Source organism: Eufriesea mexicana, unplaced genomic scaffold (genome assembly GCF_001483705.2).
Source record: "Eufriesea mexicana isolate 0111107269 unplaced genomic scaffold, ASM148370v2 scaffold75906, whole genome shotgun sequence".
Classification (NCBI taxonomy): Eukaryota; Metazoa; Arthropoda; class Insecta; order Hymenoptera; family Apidae; genus Eufriesea; species Eufriesea mexicana.
In genome coordinates this window covers 1,518-10,827 of record NW_016979824.1, presented here as the reverse complement: position 1 = coordinate 10,827, position 9,310 = coordinate 1,518, and the positions used below count along the sequence as shown (strand labels likewise).

Genomic DNA, 9,310 nt, shown 5'->3' with positions numbered 1-9,310 from the left:
CAAACGTGCCAGCTTCACCGTCGACTATTCAAATGACATTTCCTGAAACAGGTTGTGCACACGGAACGCGCCTACCCGACCTGAGACTGTGCCAACCTGCCCGGCCCTACCTACTTATAGTTGGCAGGCACACCAGAGTATACTACCTACTTAACTCCTCCTATATTTAAAAAATGGCAAAAATCAAGCATTCCAACACACTTCTTAACTCCTCCTATATTTAAAAAATGGCAAAAATCAAGCATTCCAACACACCACACTCCACGGTTCTCACACATACCACCCGGGCGCAAAGATCCTACACTACAGTAAGCGTCCCGGGACGCCCCCGACACCCAAGTTTGGCTACATGCACACTCTAACTTTACGTACCATTTCCTGAAATCGGCTGACGACGGCTAGAGACCCTTGCGTAACGCGCGATATTAATCATTCGGCAAATGCGAATATGTTAAGGAGCATAATGTCGTTAAGACACGTGGTACGAGAAATAATAACATTATCGTCAATTGATAGCAAGATTGCTATTTCCATCGCGTTTATGCTATGAATAATCTGCTACAATTGATAGCAGATTACATTTTTCTATTCCAAATAAATATACGAACGACGCAATTCCACATCCTAATCACAGACACACCATGTGGAAAATACGTCGTGCACGATACTCTAACGCGTCGTCAGCCGCTAAGACATTGTTATAAACTTAAGAAACTACGGTCATCATGCCCATCGCCATTCACCCACTCAAGTAGCACCTGAGCACGTGAATAAGTTCCTGGCAATGAACACGGAAGGGGTTAAACCTGAAAATCCTGAGCTAGAAAAGTAATTAGCGTATACATATTTTATTTAACGGACTAACGTTCCTTCACCTTGTATTTTCTCATTCCATTTGCAATGGCTTTACTTTTCAAATAAAAAAATTTATAGAAATTTCAGTATTGGAAGGAAATATTCATAATCAATAAGAAATCTATTTATCAAAAGAAAAGGAAGTATAGGACTCGACGTGATGAAATAATTAACTTTAATTTATATAACAATGGAAATGTAATAAAACCTCAGATGATTCTTTCACCAAAGTACATCATATTCGAAAGGGCAAAAGTACAAAAGTTATTACTTTGGTTCTAAAATCTATCTGTCGCGAAATGTTTTCTTGCACGTAATGTCCAAAGCATTTTAGCATTTACCAAATGTAACAATGATACTATTATCTTTTAAATTCGACTCAGATTTATTGTATGCGAGTCAAAGAATTAAATATCTCAATATGATCAAAATACAAAGAATGGCATTAGCACTTGTTTATTAAAGGAACAATGAATAGCAATACATAATCATTGTTCCAATATATTAATTATAATTTTCATAATAACGAAGTCGAAGGGCATTCGATTTCTCCACTACAAAATAATCAAATATTCATGTCTATTATTTAGAAATAACCATACTAAGTGTGCTTTGATTTTGAAAGTGACTATAGTAAGCAGGAACTAATAGTCAATATTATATTATTTATGCCACTAATGTTATATGTGCCAATATATCCATACCAACTATTCAAATTTTTGTTATCATTATTCAGAAACGCGACGTGCAAGAAAACCTATCCTAAGTTGATAAATGAAACACAAAATAAATTTTGTCGCTACTCTCGAGTATAATAAATACCCGAGGTCATTATGCTCATAACAAATTCTACGTAATACAACCAGTCATCCGTGTCGATTCGGACCTATCGTCCTACGACATGATTGAATGACCAGAGGAACCGAAATGCATGCGACTCACCAATGATGCGAAGAGCGATGCTGCAATGGCCCCAGAGGAAGTCATGTTGAAGACCGTCATCGGTGGGGGTTGACTTGAATAGTAACACAGTTGTCGGATCCATGGGAAAATGAAGGCTATAGAAAATCTGTAACAAAACATTCAATACTACTGTTATATCGTCAGGGCGCAAATATTTGAAGAGTCCAAATTCATACGATTGATTTAGATATATTCAATAACAATATGCAAACGTACTTACATTGTTGACTTCTGGAGCAAAAATGAATCCTGTCCAGTGAAAAACTGACTTCGATTCCATCAGACTTGTCGGATCTACGGAAAAACATTTAACACGTTGAATAACAAAATTTATTATTTAAAAAAAGAACTTGACTCAATTACAGTCTGGAAACATACTTACATACTTACGTTCTTGGTTTGCAGAGCAGCCTTAGGTCCACTCCTGGTTAAAGTCGACTCTACTACCGGTAACGAACATAAAAAAAAAAAAGAAAAAAAAGAAAAATAAAATGTCATTAACGCGTCCGTTTAAACTTCAATCGGCGAACAAACACTGACTCTACATTCGCGTATGGCTATTATGGTTATATGTAGCAAGAGCTATTGGGCTCTGTGGAAAAAGTTTGATACGTAAAAAGGCACTGACTCGAAATGGTGGCATCGCGCGCGGCCACGAAAATTCCTGAAAGAAATGCATTAATGGGGACTGTGGAATGGCGTGGAGTTATTCTCCCTGTCGAACAAATGTTAAGAAAATACTGCTGTAATCATTATGTTGTTACCATCAATTATTCCTCCTGTTTATCATTCTAGTTTGAAATAAAACACCTATTAGAAATACACACCAATAAATGTAATACATTATTACAATTATAAAGAATTTCTCGATTTTATCAAGCAATTAGAAACGATGTGAATGGAATACAATATAATTTGAAATATAACTGCGCCATCAACCTGCGCAGTCGGGCTGCGCATACCGACCGCGCATTCGGACTGCGCATACCGACCGCGCATACTAACTGCACATACGGATTGCACGATGATATGACGCAATAATTTCCGAACTTACATTTGAAAATTCAACGCAACTGTAATTACGACTCTTTCGTAAAAATAATCAAAATTATTGCTTAAGACAAAATTATCACGATCTTGTAAAATATTCGAAACGGAAATAATGTAATATGTGAATTATTTCGTTTTCTACGTCAAATATAACAAGATTTATTTAATGAATATTTTTCAAAATCTCGAATATGGTCATAATTAAATAATATAAAATGATACATGAAACAAATTACCAATAAAGTGCTTACGTACACTTAATAAATCTGGCTTCGATATAAAAAATTCAGCATTACCATATTTTCACGAAGGATTGGTAAATTTGAAGTCCAGCGAACATGGCGTCCGTACTTCGTTCTCAAACGAGTTCGTTAACGTCTGATGCCTTCTACACCATTCCTACGATCAACCAACATACTGCACACACGGAAATCATAATTTAATACAAATATGTAAATGTATCACTAATTAGATTAAAATGTGAGAATAATCGTATTGAAATTTCGATTCAAAGACGCGATAATATACGTACCAGAAATTGGATCGCACGTCCAGTTGCCGCGACGTTCAAAAGGAGAATGACCCCACTCTATCATGGCGTTGCCTAGCCGTCAGCGGATTGGTCGAGAGATCTAGCTCTTCCCGCCATTTCAAAAGCCCGCGATAGCACGTAGACTTGAACTTCATAGGGGATCTCATCGTAGACGAATCATGCAACTGTATCGTATATAGCGCGGAAACCAGGATAACATACTGAAAAATTTATATTCCGCTATTTAATTGTCGCAAATAATATTGTTTAATAAGTACATAATATAATTAGAAGGATTGTTGCCTTTAACACGAAATAAATTTGTACTTTCAGGGAAATTATGTATTATTAATGTAAAATTATATATTATTAACATATAATTATAAATTATAAAACTATATATTATTAATATATAATTATAAATTATATAATTATATTAATATTGTACAGTAATATTACACGTAATTATATTGAATACTATATAGTAATATTATACATAATTACATTAATATTATACAGTAATATTATACATAATTATATTAATATTATACAGCAATATTATACATAATTATATTAATATTGTACAGTAATATTATACATAATATTATACATTATTTATATATTATTAATTATATATATTAGTTATATACATTAATAATTGTACATTACAATTTCGTTCGTACTACTACTTTTATGAACTTTTTTTATTCACATATAACATTGATCCACTGTAATTAAGTACTAATATTGATAATGATTCCGAATATTTGAAAATCCTAGCAACGAAATAGATTTATTGGTACAATTTATATGATCACTTTGAACGACGTAGAGTTCACAAACCAAATAATGCAAATTGTGAAAGTTACTCGAATCTTTTACCTAAATAATGAAAAATTCAATAAATTGACTTCAAGTTATATGTAAATTATTAACACACCTTTGAAGTGACTTATTTCTATCATTTCAAACTAAGAAATGATTTGATACAAAATTCTCGAAACACGAAGATTTAATTTAATAATTTAACTTCTTTCCAGTTTTATAGAATAGATTCTAAGAAATTATGTAATGTTTGCAAATTTTGTATCAAATATCAATAATGATACATCAAAAATATAATGCAAATCTTTTACGTTTATTGTATGATATTACATTAAGCATTACCAGCTTTCAATGAAAAGCTGTAAAAAGTCGACTATTTGTCAATATGCTGTTCATTCCTTGAATCTTTTATGTTTTGAGGCCATTCCAGTCATCAGAGATTAATCTGTACAGAAGAAACCAAAATATTTTATTCAAATGATCAAAGATAAATTCAGTTATGTTAACAAGAGGTAATAGGCGATCGTAAATTTTGTTACAATATAATCCTAGTACCGAAATACATTAATGTATTACAAGTACTACCAAATGAAGAAATTGACAAAAGATTTTACGAGATTCTTTGATATTTTACAATAAAGAGTAACAATGAAGAAACAATAATCGAATGAAACGAAAGTACAAACGCATATTAAGTCAATTTTCGTAACATAATTAATATTCGCCATCACCAAATTTTTACATAGATTTGGTGAATTTGATTACAAACCATCATGGCGTTTATTGCTCGTCCTCAAATACGATCGTTGGCGTTTCCAATACGTTCTACGTGATCATTTGAGTCAACTAATAATCTGCAAAAACAAAAGTCATAAATTTAGCATGAATGTGTAGAACTATCACAAATTATATTAAAATTGAAGAATAATCGTACTCGAATTTCAATTTAAAAGGTAATATTTCTTTTGTGAAAGCTATTAGTAAAGCCAACAACCAAATGGAAAAATGGAGTTTCAAATAACTTGTAAAATTATTTGATTTTGCCCAAGTTACGTTCAAAAAGTTATTACGTAAACAGATGTTAAAAAGATGAAGTTAGCAATCGTATATAAATGGTGAAAGGACAGAAATGAAAGTACTCCACAATAATAAATGAAAAGAATACCTGAATTCGATCTCACGTCCAGTTTTGCCACGACGTTCAAAAGGAAAATGATCCCACCCTATCATGACGTCGCCTAGCCGTCATCGGATTGGTCGAGAGATCTAGCTCTTCCCGCCATTTCCGAAGCCCACGATAGCACGGGGATTTGAACTTTGTAAAGGTTCTTATGGTTGACGAATCACATGTCTGTGAATAGTGTACAAAGTAAATCAGAATAACATACGGCGAAATTGATATTCGATAATTTAATTCAGGCAAACAAAATTGTCTTGTGGCTGAACGAGGGTAATAATGTTGTACAAATAGTATCAAAATAGCCCTGCAAGTATTACGCAGCACGTATGCAATACACATGACGATATGTCCTCTTACCATGATTTCCAGTGGCACAATGCTACCCAGCACTGTGAGTTAGCAAAACTGTTCCAAACAAAGAACGTCTGGGGGGGTGCAGGCGAGCAGAGAGGCAGCGAATGCTTCTCGGTCAAGGACAAATTTCAAGCAGATTGATATTTTTATACGCAATCTACAGTTTCGTTCGTTGAACTATAGAAGTCAGACGATCATAAGCAACCTCCAATGGCTAGCATTTTGCTGGATTCAATATTCTGTAGCAGGGCCAGAATCGTTTTATGAGCTTATTTCATAGCAAAGTCCAATATTCTGGAAAATATTATCACAGTCAAAGGTGATATATTTGAAACGTAAAAAAGAACTACAAGAATAATTACTTACATATAATTATGAAGTCGAGGAAATGAGATTGATCTTGTGACTGAAAAATAAGTAAAAAAATAGTCAATAACAACATTTTAGATTCAGACAATACTGTGTTCTTGATGTGTATTTATTAATATGTGTTATATGTATTTATATTCCGTTACAAAATGTTAATACGGAAATCGTATTAATCGTAAATAACAGTGAAATAAATTTCTGTTTGGATGCACGTTTGCAAAACGTTTAATTTTTTACTGTTGTACAAAACAAACATCAAACAGAATTTAAACCGCAGCGTTATTTAGAAGACGAACGGTCAAAATTGAGAAAAAAATTATCGGAATAGTTAGAGAAGAGTCTATTCTGTGCAAACAAATCGAAAAATTCTAATCCACAACCGAAACCTGGAATATATAAGCGATAATACGAAACTATGGTAGTACACATTGATAACCACTTGTATTTCTGTCATTATTTTTTCCAAACCAACAATCAAAATCGAAAAGAAACTATCAAACTAATTACAAAAGACACCATTTTAACAAAGTAAATCGAAGAATCAAAATCAAAAATCGAAATTTCAGAGAACTAAGCCACGAAAGGTAACGACGCAGTTCGATCCGTCACGCCCTTTCACTTTCGGCACTGTATTTCGAAAAAGAACGGAGAAAATTGAAAAAAAACACTGATTCTATTAAAGAAAAGTGAGATCTGTCGAGTGATGAAGAAAAATCGAAATCAAAAGTCGAAATTTCAGAGAACTAAGCCACGAAAGATAACGACGCAGTTCGATCCGTCACGCCCTTCCACTTTCGGCACTGTATTTCGAAAAAGAACGGAGAAAATTGAAAAAAAAAAACACTGATTCTATTAAAGAAAAGTGAGATCTGTCGAGTGATGAAGAAAAATCGAAATCAAAAATCGAAATTTCAGAGAACTAAGGCATGAAAGATAATGACGCAATACGACCTGTCACACGTTTCCACTTTCGGCACTGTATTTCGAAAAGAAACGGAGAAAATTGAAAAAAAGACACTAATTCTATTAGAGAAGAGTGAGATCTGTCGAGTGATGAAGAAAAATCAAAATCAAAAATCGAAATTTCAGAGAACTAAGGCATGAAAGATAATGACGCAATACGACCTGTCACACGTTTCCACTTTCGGCACTGTATTTCGAAAAGAAACGGAGAAAATTGAAAAAAAGACACTAATTCTATTAGAGAAGAGTGAGATCTGTCGAGTGATGAAGAAAAATCGAAATCAAAAGTCGAAATTTCAGAGAACTAAGCCACGAAAGGTAACGACGCAGTTCGATCCGTCACGCCCTTCCACTTTCGGCACTGTATTTCGATAAAGAACGGAGAAAATTGAAAAAAAAAACACTGATTCTATTAAAGAAAAGTGAGATCTGTCGAGTGATGAAAAAAAATCGAAATCAAAAGTCGAAATTTCAGAGAACTAAGCCACGAAAGATAACGACGCAGTTCGATCCGTCACACGCTTCCACTTTCGACACTGTATTTCGAAAAAAAACGGAGAAAATGGAAAAAAGAGCACTGAATCTATTAGAGAAGAGTGAGATGTGTCGAGTGATAACAAAAAAACTATATCAAAAATTGTTGGTGTATGAAAACTAAGGCGATAAAAATAAAAGTACTACATAACAAGAAGTCATGATGATATACTCACGTGATATTGCGTCATACGTTCTAAGGATGGCACTTTCAATATTACATTGAAATTTACAGTATCACAGCGTCGTCTAACTGTCAGCGCGGATTGGTCGAAAAAGGTAGCTGCCTCCTCCACTTTTAAAACCCGCGGCAAGTCGAAGATTTGAACTTCGTAAAACTTTCATAGCTGACGCATCACATGTCTGCGAATAGTATATGCAGTAAATCAGAATAACATACGACGAAATTCATATTCGATAATTTAATTTAGGCAAAGAAAATTGTGTTTGTGGTTGAACAAACCTAATAATGTTGTACAAATATACTATCAAAATAGCCGTCGAAGTATTCCATAGCAGGTATGCAATATACATAACGATACGTCCTCACGCCATGATTTCCAGCGACACAATGCTACACAGCTTTGTCCGTTAGCAAAACTGTTCCGGTCAACGTTCGGTTGACGGTGCGTTGTCGTGGAGGGGAGAGAGAGGTAAGGAATGCCTCACAGTCAAGGACAAATTTCAAGCAGATGTTTTTATACACTATTTACGGTTTCGTTCGTCGAACTGTAGAAAGTCAGGGGATCATAAGGAACTTCTAATATCTTGCTTTTTGTTGGATAAAATATTCTGTACAAGGGCCAGAACCGTTTGATGAGTATATTTCATAGCAAATTCCAGTACTCTAGAAAATATTATCACAGTCAAAAATCATATATATGAAACGTGAAAATGTATCACTGGAATATGCACTTACATATATTTATTCGATATGAAGAAATGAAATTTATTGTGGTGATTGAGAAATAACTCATACCAATAACAATATTTTAGATTAAGATAATACGATGTTCTTGATGTGAATGTACTATTAGGTGTTAATGTAAATACATATATACCGACTTCCGTTGTAAAATATTAGTACGGTAATCGTCCCTAACCACGTCCCAACCTCCCTTCCTTTCATGCAAAAATTGACAAACAAATAAATTTGTCTTCTGATGCACGTTTGCAAAACGTTCAATTTTTGATCGCTGTGTAAATCAAACATCAAAAGAATTTAAACAAAAATCCAACGCGGAAGACTAAACCTAGAAATAAAAGATAAATTGAACCTGGAAATAAAAGACAAATTAAATCTGGAAGTAAAAGATAAATTAAACCTAGAAATAAGAGATAAATAAAACCTGGAAACAAAAAACAAATTAAACAACATTGAAGAAATAGGTAAATTATGTCAGATGATATTATCCTACAATTTGTCAATATTGCAGTTTCATTTCCATAATAAATATACCAATCGATAACTAGAAACATAAAAGAAAGCAGGTGATGTTTCGTTCAAACAGCAACACTTCGCATGCATATTGACCTGAAAATATAGAATAGTTGACAATTACATAATTAAAAAGAAAAAGCAAAAAGAAATGCAATATCTCCCAAAGCATTAAATATATTCTACATACTTAGTACTACGAAACACTACTTAATACTACCCACTTCATGCAACACTTCATGCAACT

General features: G+C 33.5%; 1 long non-coding RNA gene across 1 annotated transcript; it reads right to left on the bottom strand.

Moving 5' to 3' along the window:
• Positions 1 to 4,593: 4,593 nt before the first annotated feature.
• Positions 4,594 to 8,466, bottom strand: LOC108554721 (uncharacterized). The gene is made up of 7 exons (XR_001890720.1): positions 8,089 to 8,466; positions 7,802 to 7,988; positions 6,126 to 6,165; positions 5,763 to 6,053; positions 5,391 to 5,576; positions 4,995 to 5,079; positions 4,594 to 4,670 (listed from the first exon to the last, which is right to left on the bottom strand). It is a non-coding gene; the product is annotated as an uncharacterized LOC108554721 (long non-coding RNA).
• Between the last annotated feature and the right edge of the window lie 844 nt (positions 8,467 to 9,310).